The 14,472-nt window shown below is 34.8% G+C and overlaps 1 pseudogene; it reads left to right on the top strand.

The window, feature by feature from the left end:
• The first annotated feature begins 10,131 nt into the window (after positions 1-10,131).
• On the top strand, positions 10,132-14,157 carry LOC132014563 (calcineurin B homologous protein 3-like; annotated as a pseudogene).
• Positions 14,158-14,472: the final 315 nt, after the last annotated feature.

Here is a 14,472-nt window from a genome sequence, read left to right as displayed (position 1 = left end):
TGCTCTGAAGGCGCCGTGTCCTTCCATCTCTCTAGGCAGCCCATCATTAATGAGCTGCTTTCCCAACACCTTGGCTTCCATGTACTCTAGACCTCTTTCTGCTAGTCCAGGCAAGGCCCAGAGAGAACTACCATAGCCCTTCGTGCCCTTCCATAGCACCGATTCTAGTCTCACTTCTTTCAATAAGAACAGAAAATGCATCTAAAAGCCATGCATTATACTCTTCTTACTACACCATGATAGACTGGTCCAATGCTGTGGTACTTTTCTCCTGAGCAGGACAGGCATTAACCTCCATTCATGAGATGATCATGAAAGGAAATCTGAATGTATATCTTTCCTCTGAAAGGAATCTATAGCTTATCCTGAACTACTTTTTAACTCTTATGTGAGAGTAGGATTTTAAAGAAATTCAAGAAAATGCTTAGGTAACAGCCCTAAAGAAAGGGAGATATGTGTTAGATATGGGTTAAGGTAAGAGAGATGAAAATTGGCAGTTTTCTCCTCTAAATGTACTAGTTTTAATATATCCTATTCTGGAGATGACCACTCATTGAATGAGGTTTTAGGTTTTTCTGTTTTTTTTTGTTTGTTTGTTTGTTTTGTTTTGTTTTTTTTTAATCTATATACTCTTAAAATTTGAAAAAAAATGTTACATTTAATATTATATTGATTTTTTGAGTTTATGTTTAATGCAAAACTACCACTTTATATCTAATTGGTTAAATAAATTATATACAAAAATAGTGTAGAACTGAAGGATATAGCAATTATTTCTCCTCCAGGGAAGTGTCCATTGCTTCTGACAAAACAAAACAAAGCTGAGGTGAACTGTAATATAAAATGCAAGGGAGAATATAGCACTGAACAGTCCTGAGACTTCTCAAAAGAATCAGAGAGTCGGCCATTTACTATGAAGTCATTTACTGAAAACAGACAATGATTCAAGACACCAATGAGTTACCTGGGTATTTTAGGGTATTTTAAACACTCATGACTAACAGTGAATAAACATCAAGTATCAATAAATAGTATTTAAATGCCAAAATGTTGTGGATGTTGGGACTAGAGCAGTCATGGTTGGGGATAGCAGGACAGGTGCATATGTGGAATAAAACCCAGTCTTGATTACTATGTTTCTGAATAATGCTTGCTAAATTTCATTTAATGTTTTTCTAAATTAATATTCATGGGTAAGATTGGTCTGGATTTCTCTTTGTCTTTATTTGTTTGTTTTGGGGGGCCTAGCAGGGGCCTATGTAGCAGATGGAGTGTGTGTTTTATCACTGTTTGTTACCTTCATAAAAAAGTTGGAAGCTCTCTTCTTTTTTCTGTGCTCTTGAGGATTTTAAATAGCTTTGAAATTAGTCTTTTTCAATAAATTACCCTGGGAAACAGTCCATTCTGGGGGCATAGCTCTTTGATCCATCTGTTACTCTGATGGCTTAGATTATCTGCTCACATTATCTATCTGTTCTGTCATTGGTGGTGGCAGTTTATATTTTCCTAAAAAAGAAAAAAGTTACATATCACCCAGGTTTTCAAATGCAGAAATGGAGAAATGGGGAATGGAGAAAATTAGTCTCACATGATTTAGTTAACATCCTTATTTCTGTGATTATTGCTGTTATCAGTGTGTATGTCATGTATTTGCATGCTATCGATTTTTACCTTTTTAGTTTTACCTTTTTAGTCAAAAAATTTATAAATATTATCATCTTGTTTTTTTCTCCCAAATGGATCATCGATTTATTAGGTCTACAAATTTATTTACTATAACTTATTTATTTCTGTCCACATGTATTGCTTTACAGCTTTTCTTATCTTAATTTTGTAATTTCTAATTTATTGAGTTGGATAATTACCTCATCTGTTTTCACTCTTTTCCCTCCATTAATATGAGTATCTTAGACCATGAGTTTTCTTCCTAAAAAGCTTTGACTTTATTCTGTAAGTTTAGAGGAGATTTTAATTATTTTCCATGTGTTACTTACACATCCACATGCAAATAACTGGTATACATACTATTTGTATATATGATATGTATATAACATGATATATTTTAAAATGTATAAAACATAATTTTATATATATATATATATATATATATATATATATATATATTTAAAATCTCAAAATGGGCAAAAAATATTCACAAACATTTAAACAAAGATACATGATTAGGTGATGTAATACTGTGATTTATAATAAGAAATACTTATTTGTTCTGACTCCCTGTTCCAGGCACAGAGCTCCTAAAATCCTTGGAATTTCCTAATTGAAGAGAGCAATAAAAGTATCTTTTTTATGTTAATGAGGTGACTTTTGGAAGCTCTAGGTAATCTAAGGATGGAGACTGGTTGTCAGGGGAACCAACCATGTGATTAGTGGGTTGGACTTTCAGGCTCATTCCCCACCCTCCCCTCCAGATAGGGGAGAGAGGGGCTGGATGTTGAGTTCAACAACCAAGGGCCAATGATTTAATCAGCCATGCTTATATAAGGAAGCTGCTATAAAACCCCAATAGAATGGGGTTTTCAGAGAGTCTAGGGTGAACACATAGAAATATGAGAAAGTGGGGCACCCAGAGAACCCTGCCAGGGTGCAGGGTTGCAATGGCACCTGGTTCCAGGTGTACTAAAACTACAAGATTTGGGTCCTCACACTGATGAAATACAATGGTAGAGAAATGAGTGGTGTTGAAACAAGAAAGGAATTTATTTCAGTGAGGTCAACACTGGGAAAGCAGCAGACTGCCATCTCAAAGACTGTCTCCAAATGCTGACTATACTTCCAGTTTTATATAAGGAAAATGTGGGGAACAGATGGATGTGTCTGTGCAGATAGAGAGGAAAGGTCAGCTTGATCACTGTCATGGAGTCTGTTAGGGGTAAAACTTGGTGGTTCGGGGCTGTCCTTATTGCTTGAGGGGGTAGTTTTGGTTCCCATCCGGGTATGCTTTGCCCTCAGGGACTTCCGCCTAAGCCAAGAGATTAACTGAAAAGAAGAACGCAACTAGAAAGCTGGACATCAAAATGGAAGCAACAGAAGTCCTCTTTCAACCCTTTTACTGTAATTTGCCCTATGCATCTTTTTCATCTAGATGTTCCTAAATTATATCTCTTTACAAACCAGTAATATAGTAAGTAAAATGTTTCTCTGAGTTCTGAGAGCTGCTCTAGCAAAGTAGAACCAGAGGAGGGAATCCTAGGAACATCCTATCTACAGCTGGTTGACCTTGCATTTGACCTCTGAAGTGGGGGCAGGGGGAAGATTTACAGGACTGAGCCCTTAACCTGTGGCATCTGATGTAATCTCCAGGTAGATAATGTCAGGATGAAAGGCTTGGTCCTGTTGAACAAAAACACACATCAGAACTAATAAGTACATGACAAGATGTTAAGCAAAGAAATGTAAATGAAACTACAAGATACCATTTCATACCAACTAGATGAAATTTCCGAATTAGGACTAATAATAGCAAACACTGGTGACAATGTGGAGAGAGAAAACATTTCATACATTTCTGGGAGAAAGTAAGATAATATGGCCACTTTGCAAATAGTTTGGCAGTTTCTCAAAAAGTTAAATAAATAACCATAGGACCTGGCACTCCTAGGACACATGAAAACATAAGTCCACACAAAGACTTATGTTCACAGCAGCGCTATTCCTAACGGCAAAAAGTGAAAACAACCTAAATGCCCATCAATTGATAAACAGACAAAATGTGGTATATCCGTATTAACAGAATACCATCAGCAATAAAAAGGAAGGAACTCTAAGCCCTACTATATTATGGATTAACTTCAGAAAACATTATTCTAAGTCTAAGAAATTAGACACAAGGGACTACATATTATATGTTCCTATTTATGTAAAATGTCCAACAAATATAATTTTATAGAGACAAAAAGTAGATTAGTGGGTACTGGGGCTAGAGATGGTCATGGGGGTGGAAATGAGGATGGATTATAAGTGGGCATAAATCTTTTTGGGGAGATATAAAAATATTCTGAAACTAATTTATAGTGATTATTACATCAGTCAATAAAGTTACTAAAAAGCATTGAAACTGTATACTTGAAATGGTTTAATTCTATGATATTTACATCTCAATAAAATTGCTAAATATATATACAATATATATATAGCTTTTTAGTTTACACATTATTACTTTTCATATCTTCCTATGTAATTTGTGTTTTCTTAAGTTGAATCAAAGGATGTAGGCTTCATTAGTTTGACTTTTCGAAGTTGATTTAAGTGTTTTATAATATTATGTGTGACCAAATCTTGGCATTTTTCAGTGTGCAAAAACTTAAAATTTATACTATTTATTTTTAATATTATTTAGATTATTTGTATATTTATTTTTGTTTTATAAATTAAATATAAAAGAAAAGGAAAACTTTAACTATCTTGTTACAAATGTGTTTATATTTCTTCTTGGGTTTTCTGATGATGCTATGGCTCTATGGCTATATCATTTTGTGAATGAACATTCTCTTTAATCTTCATTATAATCCTCATTATAAATTATATTATTTGTTATTTTTTCATTTAATTATTTTTGCCCTAGATTTAAGCCCTTGTGATTTAAAACTAACCTGATCGTTTGTTTTTTGTTCATTTACATATTTCTGGAATGACTATATCTTTTTTATATTTGGCTTTTCTGAGTTATTTTGTAATGTGTATATTTTCTATACAATACATTATTAGATTTTTTTCTTTCTTCTAATAGAGGGTCTTTTATTTTTAATGGTTGAGTAAGCCCATATACATTTATTTAAATGATATATATGTTTGGTTAAATATGTCTTTTATTTTTTCCCACTGCTTCTTTTTAATCTTTCACTTTAGAAGCAATACTTGTTTACTTTTATGGAAGTTTGTGTTGTTTTCCTGAATATATGGAATGTTAATACATATTCTAGTGGTTTTCTTTATGACTCTTCCTTCTATATACTTAACTATCTAAATCTTCAGACAGGATCAATAGAGTTCTTCATCTACTTAGGCCCTCACCGTTGCTTATTTTGTGTCAGTCAGAAGAGATTAGATTATACTGCAGTATAAAAGAACACAACCTTGCAGTGACTCATCACAACAAAGTTCATTTCTTGTTCAAAGTGCCCTACAGTTTGGGCATCTCTCCAAAGCAGCTGTTCACTACAGGCAGCTCAGAATCCCAGGCTGCTTCAATCTCATGGCACCTACCTCTCAACACAATGCTCCCTGGTTCATTCTGCAGGAAATGAGAGCGTGGAAGAGCCTGCCTCAGGAATTCAGTATGTCAGCCCGGAAGTGACAGTAGCCATTTCCATTGACATCCCTTTGGCAATAAACTTGGTCTGCGGAAAGAGAGGTTTTTTTGTAAGTATCAAGAAGAAGTAAGCAAAATACCTACTTGGTGATTTCAACTCTATTTTTTATTTAGTGTCTATCTTTAAATCTTCAAATCATTCTCGTATGTATACTTTCATCGCTTTGATACTTGATCATAAAATGAGTACTGATATAAACTATAAGAAAACTAGACTATTTATTTTATCTCCCACTTTCTGTCCCCTTCCAGTCTTATCTTTATGATTTATATGATTTCTACATAGTAAGAGATTATAAATTCCTCACTGTCTTTTGAAATGCAAGGTCTAAGTTTAAATCCCACAACTTCGTCACAGACATATTTAATACTTATAATATATGACTTGGTATTACTATTTTGCTCTTCCAATATAGAAGTACAATTAAAACACAATGAAACTGATTAGATTCTAATCCTATTGGAATTAGTTTTTTGACTTTATTGTCACTCTCAGTCTTATTTCCATAATCATATTGTAAGCTCTTTGCAGTGGGAAGAGAAGCAACTTATTTTTCTATAGCATCTAAGAAATAGAGAGGCACAAAAAAATTATTTTTAGAATTGTTTTATTTTATTTATTTATTTTTTAATTAACAACATGTTCAGTTTTGAATCTCCTTTCAGAGGGAATTCCTAAAGTTTTGGAGCAATACAGACTAAATACATCAGACTAATAATTGCAACAATTACACAAATATGGTAAATGAAGGAGAATACGATTTCAAATTTAATTAGATTTTATCTTACAATCACTATATAGAATTGGAATGGGAATTGGAATATAAAATAACACATTTTGTTTTAAATCAATGCTTGCTAAACTTTCTCTTCTTCATATTTTGGCTTTTCAAACATACTATTCAAATTAAAAACTTGTTAAAATAAATACTTACAATAAAATGGTAGAAAGTATTAGATTGGATCAGAGAAATACTGCATAAGTCACATGATAGCAAATTCTCATTACTAAGAAAATAGAAAGAAAAAAGTTATCCCATCGATCCCACTAGCTATTAATATTATATAACTTCACTATGTAGATATCATTATATATGCATGCATATATGCACATATATATGTATATGTACAGATCCTAAAAGTAAATGAAACATCCATTCAAATTATTATTTAAAAATATGAAATGTTGCTTGCCTACATTATTAAACTTCCCAATTTAATACACAAAATAGTACTTTTCAATATTATGCTGTCAGATAACATTAAACTTTATAAGAACATTTAACATATCAGGTACCAAACATCCAAAACAGAATACAAAGGATGTGAAATTTTATTCAACAATGTCCAGTGTAACTTTGTAGGTTAAAAATAAAAATTCTGACTATTGAAATAGTGACAATGGAAAGTTTGAAATGCTAATGAATTGCAGAAAAGCTGTCTATATTATTACAACAAAATTCACCAAATCATTTATGAAAATAGAATTTCAAAGCCTTGGGGCGCCTGGGTGGCTCAGTGGGTTAGCTGCTGCCTTCGGCTCAGGTCATGATCTCAGGGTCCTAGGATCGAGTCCTGCATTGGGCTCTCTGCTCAGCAGGGAGCCTGCTTCCCTCTCTCTGCCTGCCTCTCCATCTACTTGTGATTTCTCTCTGTCAAATAAAATAAATAAAATCTTAAAAAAAAAAAAGAATTTCAAAGCCTTATACTGCCATTTATTTCAGTGATGAATGAAATTTTTTTCATAAGGAAATGAGATATCACAGGGCTTAAGTTTTAATATGACTTTTTATTGAAGTAAAATTTACATAAAGAGAAGAGGATCTATTTTGTCAGTGAACAGAGATTTCAACAAATTTTTAGATGCTGAAAGGAGCATCACAGTCAATTCTATAGATAGCCTTTAAAACATATCAGACACAGTTGAAGAAAATATTAGTGGACTAGAAAATAATGGACAGAAGCACAGAGAAGCAAAATAAATGGAAAATAGGCAACAGCCCCCCCAATATAATATATGGCTTAGTATTGTGAAACTGTCTAACATGCATGTATTAGGAATCTTGGAATGAAAAGAGATAAAAGACAGAAGGTTTTTGTTTTTTTTTTTAAGATTTATTTATTTATTTGACAGACAGAAATCACAAGGAGGCAGAGAGGCAGGCAGAGAGAGAGGAGGAAGCAGGCTCCCCGCTGAGCAGAGAGCCTTATGCGGCGCTCATCCCAGGACCCTGGGATCATGCCCTGAGCCGAAGGCAGAGGCTTTAACCCACTGAGCCACCCAGGCGCCCCAGACAGAAATTTTATGGAAATAAATAATGTCAAAAAATTTTCCATACTATTTATGATGTCAATATATATAATCGAGAATCTCTATAATATTAAAACAAGATCAGTAACATCATATTAACCTTTAACAAATTCAACATTCTATAAATAAATCAAATAGAAAATAATAAAAACAACTAAAAGGGGGAAAATTAAAAGGGAAAATAAGGCTAAATGCTGATATCTTAACAAAATTGATAAAAGACCAAAAAGCTGTAGAACAACATCAGTAAAGTGTTTGCCCATTTTCTTCACTATGAACCAGCTTTCTATAGTGTCTAAAATGTCAGCTCATAAATTTGGGCATTCATCATAAATGAAACACATTTTCTTGTTTAATTAAATTTAGGACCATGATTCAGGCATTCTCACAACAGCAATTTTTAAACTATTTTTATCCCCTTTGAGATATTTTAATCTTTTTGGTTTATAAACCTATTTTATTTCTACTTCTCATATTCAAGAGTATAAACCCACATAATTAAACTAACTTTTAAGTTGACATTTTAAATTTTATACTGTATCGTGTCTTCTCTGTACTATTTTTCTGAGCTCTTCTTATCTGGGTCAGAAGTGTTCTCTAATTTACGTATCCATCCCTACAGTGCAGTATTTCTGTTTTAATACTGACTTCGTTATTCTGAAACTTTTTAATCATTATTTTTCTAATAAACTGCAAACTCTTTGAGAGAACAAATACTTCTGTTCATCATCTACCAAAATGCCAGGCACCGAGTCAGTGCCAGTCAGCAAGCTGGTAGACAGTGTCCTTGGGTGCTTAGGGTGAGGTCAGAAACCAGCCCTACCCACCACAGTTCAGCCCTAAAGCACTGCCTTAACCACAGCTTGCTGAAGCACGAAAAGCACAGAGCAGGGAGTAGACCTAGATAAATAGATTTGCCCTTAAGCTAGTTGCAGAAAGTTCTGATCTGATGCAATGTAGCGTAACTATGCAAATGAGGAAACTGATATTCACTGGTAGGTTGTCCCATTGATTGTTCTATTGAATTATCTAGCAATGATCAAGGTGACTCCCACCGGATTGTATTGTGCTTGAATCATATAAAACCGCTGTAAACAAATAAATGTAGCCTTAGCATTAGCTGCAACCCTCCTGATCCCATTCTTTGTGTCTCTTTCTTTCTCATTCTCACCGCCTAACTCAGGTCGTTCAGTCTAGGCTGGTTCTTGGCATAAGTGCTCAATAAATCTATGATTTTTAAACAAATGAATAAAGAAGCGTTAATCCAATCCCTACTTATTTTACACTTTTTAAATATTCAAATGAGTGTGACTAATTGCCAATCCATATGCAGTGAGAGAGTCAATCTTCTTCCCAATGTACCTGATCAGGATTCCATGGAAGGGAATGCTATTCATTACCTGGCAGATTAAAGTTCATCTAATAAAGTAATGCAGGAAGAAAGTTATGTACAATTAGTAAATAAAAGGACATGAATAGGGGCGCCTGGGTGGTTTGGTGGGTTGAAGCTTCTGCCTTTGGCTCAGGTCATGATCCCAAGGCCCTGGGGTCAAGCCCTGCATGGGGTTCTCGGCTCCACAGGGAGCCTGCTTCCTCCTCTATCTCTGCCTGCCTCTCTGCCTGCTTGTGATCTCTGTCTGTCAAATAAATAAATAAATAAAATCTTAAAAAAAAAAGTACATGAATATTCTGAAAGAGAAGTTCTATTATCTTTTCATAAATTGCTGCTGATCTATTGTAACACCATGAAGATCAACACAGTATCAATTTAGAAGGAAGAGAAATTAGTTGTAGGGTTAGTCTCACTTTGGGGCAAAACAATTTAAAAAAAACAGACTTCCCAATTTGCTGATTTGCCATCTGCATTTTTCTATTCATCCGGAATGCCCCCCCCACCCCACCCCACATACAGCATCATGAAGAAAAAGTCACTTAAATGGGGAAAAAATGAAAAGCAAAATTTATTAAAAGTAAAATCTCAGCATCTGATATCAGATCCCTTCCTGAAAGTTTCCTGACTTTGGAGCCCCAGGTCCTAGGTATAGCTTGTGGCCAACAGTTCAGTCCTTGTCCCCAGCCAGTGCTAGGTGGCCATCTTCAGAAGAACTCAGGAAGCTGGCAGAGTGTCCCCTACTTCTCCTGGTCCCAAGACAGTTGGGAATATGGGGAATCCCTTCTTGTAATATTCTCTTTTTGTAATTGGGAATATGAGAAATACCCTTTTGTAATTTTTCAAACTAGTGTCCCCTAAAGTCAACCTCTGGACTATGATTGCTGTGGGTTTGCTTGAACCTTTCATAATGTTACCCGTTCTTTCATGCACACAAAGAAAAGAAACATCTCCTATGTCCATCTTACCCTTCTAGAAGTAGTTCAGTACCAATCACCTGGTCTGAGGACAGCTGATCATGGACTGCATGGGGCAGGATAGGTAATCCATTCTGATCCATGGAGAGACTAATGAACATGTCTAAATCTGCCAGGATAGGACATGATAGAGCCTAGATGTGAAACAGACCATGTCAGTCAAAGTTAGTACTCTAAGGGTTTATACTGTTTTGCTTCTCTCAGGAGATGAAGCTTAACCACACAGCCATAAAATATTAAAGGGATGGTAGAAACAAAATAATTTATAAACAAAAGTATGTAGAGGTCTCCATTCTTAGGAATAACAGTATCTATAAATAAAAATTTGTGAAAGTCTAATTTCAAAATAGTGCTTTTTGGATCTTCCTTTTAAGGATGAATTATTTCTAAGTTCCAAGATAGGAATACTTTTCTACTCCATTTGTAATCTATTTTGTATATTTATTCAAAATGTATTATCACTTATACAAAATTATCAAACAATTTTCCATCTGGTATTTTTGATAATAAGCTGTTTATCTCTTCACCTTCATAAAATGTATTATCTAGTTCCTGTCATATAAATTTGGGATCTTGACTTAGTTTACCAACTGACAAATCTCAATGAATGCAGTCAACCTGACACATGGGGTTATCTTTGAGACTGGGTCACTAGGTCAGATCATTCAGGTTCTATATTCTGAGGGAAATAGGGAATTTAACTATGTTGAACAGTGATCATATATCTGGATCTTTACTTTCACATAATTTATCTCTAATTTCTGAAATACATTGCAGAAGTAATGACTTACCACAAAGTAAAAAAGGAGACTGACATGTTCCCATTCTTCATTATTATGAATGCAAAGCTTTTTGGGCTGTTGTTATTTTTGTTCCACAGTGACCTTGAAAACCATGTGTTGAAGATGGCAGCCCCATGAGACTAAATGGACCTGGATCTACAAGTCTGTGTGTTTGTTTAGAGGAAAGTCCTAGGCCATCTAAATTGGACTTTCTAAGAAAGAAAAAAAACTTATGTAAATGCTAAACTACTTGAAGTTTTCAGGGTTTGTTTATTGCCCCATTTCACAGTCCCAAATATTTTTTATTGGAATGTACTTGACATAAATCTATTAGTTTCAGTTATACAACACAATGATTTGGTATTTGTACATATTGTGAAATAATCACCCAATGAGTCTTGTTAAAATCCACCATCACATGAAGTTGAAGTTTTTTTTTCTTATGTTGAGAAATTTTAAGATCTATTTCTCTCAGTAACTTTCAAATATACAGTACAGCATTATTATCTACAGTCACCATATTGTACATTACATCCACAGGACTTACTGATTTTATAACTGGAAAGCTGTACCTTTTGACCATCTTCTCTCATTTTGCCCACCTTCCCCTCCTGCCTCTGGCAATCACAAATCTATTCTTTATATTTGTAATTTTTTTCTAATTTGTTTGTTTTAGGTTACATATATATGGGAAACATATGGTATTTGTCTTTCTCTGTCTTAGTTATTTCACTTGGCATAATGCCCTTACGTGTCATCTATGTTGTCCCAAATGACAAGATTTCCTTCTTTTTATGACTGAATAGTATTAATTATATATTTATATATAGACACACACACACACACACACACACACACACACACATATCTCATCTTCTTTTTATCCATTCATCCATCGGTAAGATATTTAGGCTGCTTCCATACCTTGGCTATTGTAAAGGATGCTGAAATGAACATGGGGTACATATATCTTTTTGAATTACGTTTTCATTCCTTTTGGATAAAAAAACAGCAGCAGAATTGCTGAATCATATGACAGTTCTAATTTTTTGAGGGATCTCCATAATGTTTTCCATAAGTTGCTGCACCAATTTACATTCTGACCAACAATGCACAAGAGTTGCCTATTTTCCACATTCTCACTAACATTTGTTATTTCTTGCCCTTTTGATAATAGCCATCCTAACAAGTGTGAGATGGCATCTCATTGTGCTTTTGATTTACATCTCCCTGATAATTAGTGAGTTGGATACCTTTTTCCTATATCTGTTAGCCATCTGTATGTCTTCTTCGGAAAAATGTGTATTCAGAATCTCTGCCCACTTTTTAATCAGATTATTTGGGGTTTTTCTTTTTTGCTATTGAGTCATATGGGTTGATTATAGATTTTAAACATTAATCCGGCATCAGATAGATGATTTGTAAATATTTTCCCATTCTTTAGATTGCCTTCTATTTTGTTGATTTCCTTTGCTATGCAGAGGCTTTTCAGTTTGGTGTAGTCTCACTTGTTTATTTTTGCTTTTGTTGTCTTGCTTTTGTAACAAAACCAAAAAATCGTTGCCAGGATGATTTCAAGGAGCTTACCATCTATGTTTTCTTGTAGAAGTTTTATGGTTTCAGGCCTCATGTTCAAGTCTTTAATCCATCTCTAGGTAATTTTTTTATGGCATAAGATGGCAATTCCATTTCATTGTTTTGCATATGGCTGTCCAGTTTTCCCAACACTAATTGTTGAAGAGACTTTCCTTTCCTCATTGTGTGTTCTTGGCCCCCTTACTCTAAATTAATTGACCATGCATAACTGGATTCATCTCTTAGCTTTCTATTCTTTTCCATTGATCTCCATGTCTGTTTTTACTCCAGTACCATACTGTTTTGATCACTGGCATTTTATTATAGTTTGAAATTAGTGTGATGCCTTCAGCTTGGTTCTTTTTCAAGATTGCTTTGACTTTACAGGTTTTTTTGTGGTTCCATACAATTTTTAGGATTGTTTGCTCTATTTCTATAAAAGATGTGCATTTAGAATTTTGAGACAGGTTGCATTGAATGTGTAGATCACTTTGGGTCGTATAGATATTTTAATACTAATTTAATAATGTTAATTCCTCTAACCCATGAGCATAGAATATCTTTCCATTGATTTTTATCTTCTTCGATGTCTTCCATCAGTGTCTCAGAATTTTCAGTGCACAGGTCTTTTGCTTCCTTGGTTAGGTTTGTTCCTAGGTCTTTTACACTTTTTGATATAGTTGTAAACAAACTGTTTTTTTTTTTTTAATTTATCTTTCTGATAGTTCATTATTAGTACTGCAGAAGCACAAAATATTTTTGTATTGATTTTACATCCTACAACTTTACTAAATTTATTAGTTCTAACAGTTTAATAAAACTAGTTTAATTAGTTTAATAATTTAATTAGTTTAATAAAACAAATAAAATAAAATAATAAAAATAATAAAGTTAATAAGTTTCATGGTGGAATTTTTAGGGCTTCATATATGAAATATCATGTGTTCTACAAATAGTGACAGTTTAACTTTTTTCTTTCTGATTTGGATAACGTTTTTATTTTTCTTGCCTAAACACTTGACCTGAGCTCAGATCTGGCCCTAGTGTCCACACCATGTTGGACTCCAAGTCTGACCAGCTTCTGCAGAGCCAGTGCCATCCCAGGCCCTACAAGCAATGCATTCCTCATGGTCCCTTCCATAGGCACCATGGTTGTTGCCTTTGTTGAGTCTGAGTCTGCTCTGAGTCTGAGGGGGTGAGTGAGCTTGTGGGCAATAGGGCTTCTCAGTAGACCAGATCCAGTGGCTCAAGTGGAGGTTTAAGCAGCTAAGTGGAGACCAGCCCACTATTCCTAAGGAGGACCTTAACAAAGTCCCTGACCTGAAACTCAATCATATGAGATTCCGAATCCACCATGCCTTATTTAGCAACAGGAACGTTGGCGAGGGGTCTATCTGCCTGGCTTACAAGATCAACTCTGAGCACTTCCTGACCCACCATGTCCTTCTGACCCATCCATACGACCAAGGAAAAAGAGCAGGTATAGCTATGCTAGAAAGAAAAGATGAGATTTCTGTTTTACATATATGCAATGTCCACATCACCCTGGAAAAATATGAAAATGTGGTCAAAGAGGTCTTGAGAAATTACCATAAGGAGAAGGATTCTTTCTGCCCATTGCATTGCAGACAGGAACATGATGGAGGTGGCCAGCGTCTGCATGGGGCAGATGGAGCAGGATCAAAGGTAAGAGTTACCCTCAATAACCTCCTGAAGATCTCGCAGGGGTAGACATCAGGAACAAGATGCACATCTGCTTTGTTAACATGGAAACCATTACTCTTTGTCACTGACCCACCACCTTCCAAACAGAGAAATTGCACTTTGCACGAGGGCAGCCTCCCCACATGCATGGAGCATCTGAGACCTCTTAGGCTTCTTTTTGCTATAGCTCTGAAAGTTTTCTTGTTGGTATGCTCTTATTCTATTATATATTGGGTTTATGTGTTGGAGGTGGGTAGGGAAGCAGGAGAGGGAGACAGATAATTTTTCTTTTAGTTTAGAGGTTCCTGGCCCATGATAAAGCAAATTCAGACCTAACAGGTTGGAATGCATATTTCCCAGAGATTTCCAGAGATTCCAGACTTTGAGTAAGACACAGTAACTGG

The sequence above is a fragment of the Mustela nigripes genome, chromosome 3, assembly GCF_022355385.1.
Source record: "Mustela nigripes isolate SB6536 chromosome 3, MUSNIG.SB6536, whole genome shotgun sequence".
Lineage (NCBI taxonomy): Eukaryota > Metazoa > Chordata > Mammalia > Carnivora > Mustelidae > Mustela > Mustela nigripes.
The sequence above is the reverse complement of the archived record's forward strand: the minus strand, read 5'-3'. Positions and strand labels throughout refer to the sequence as shown.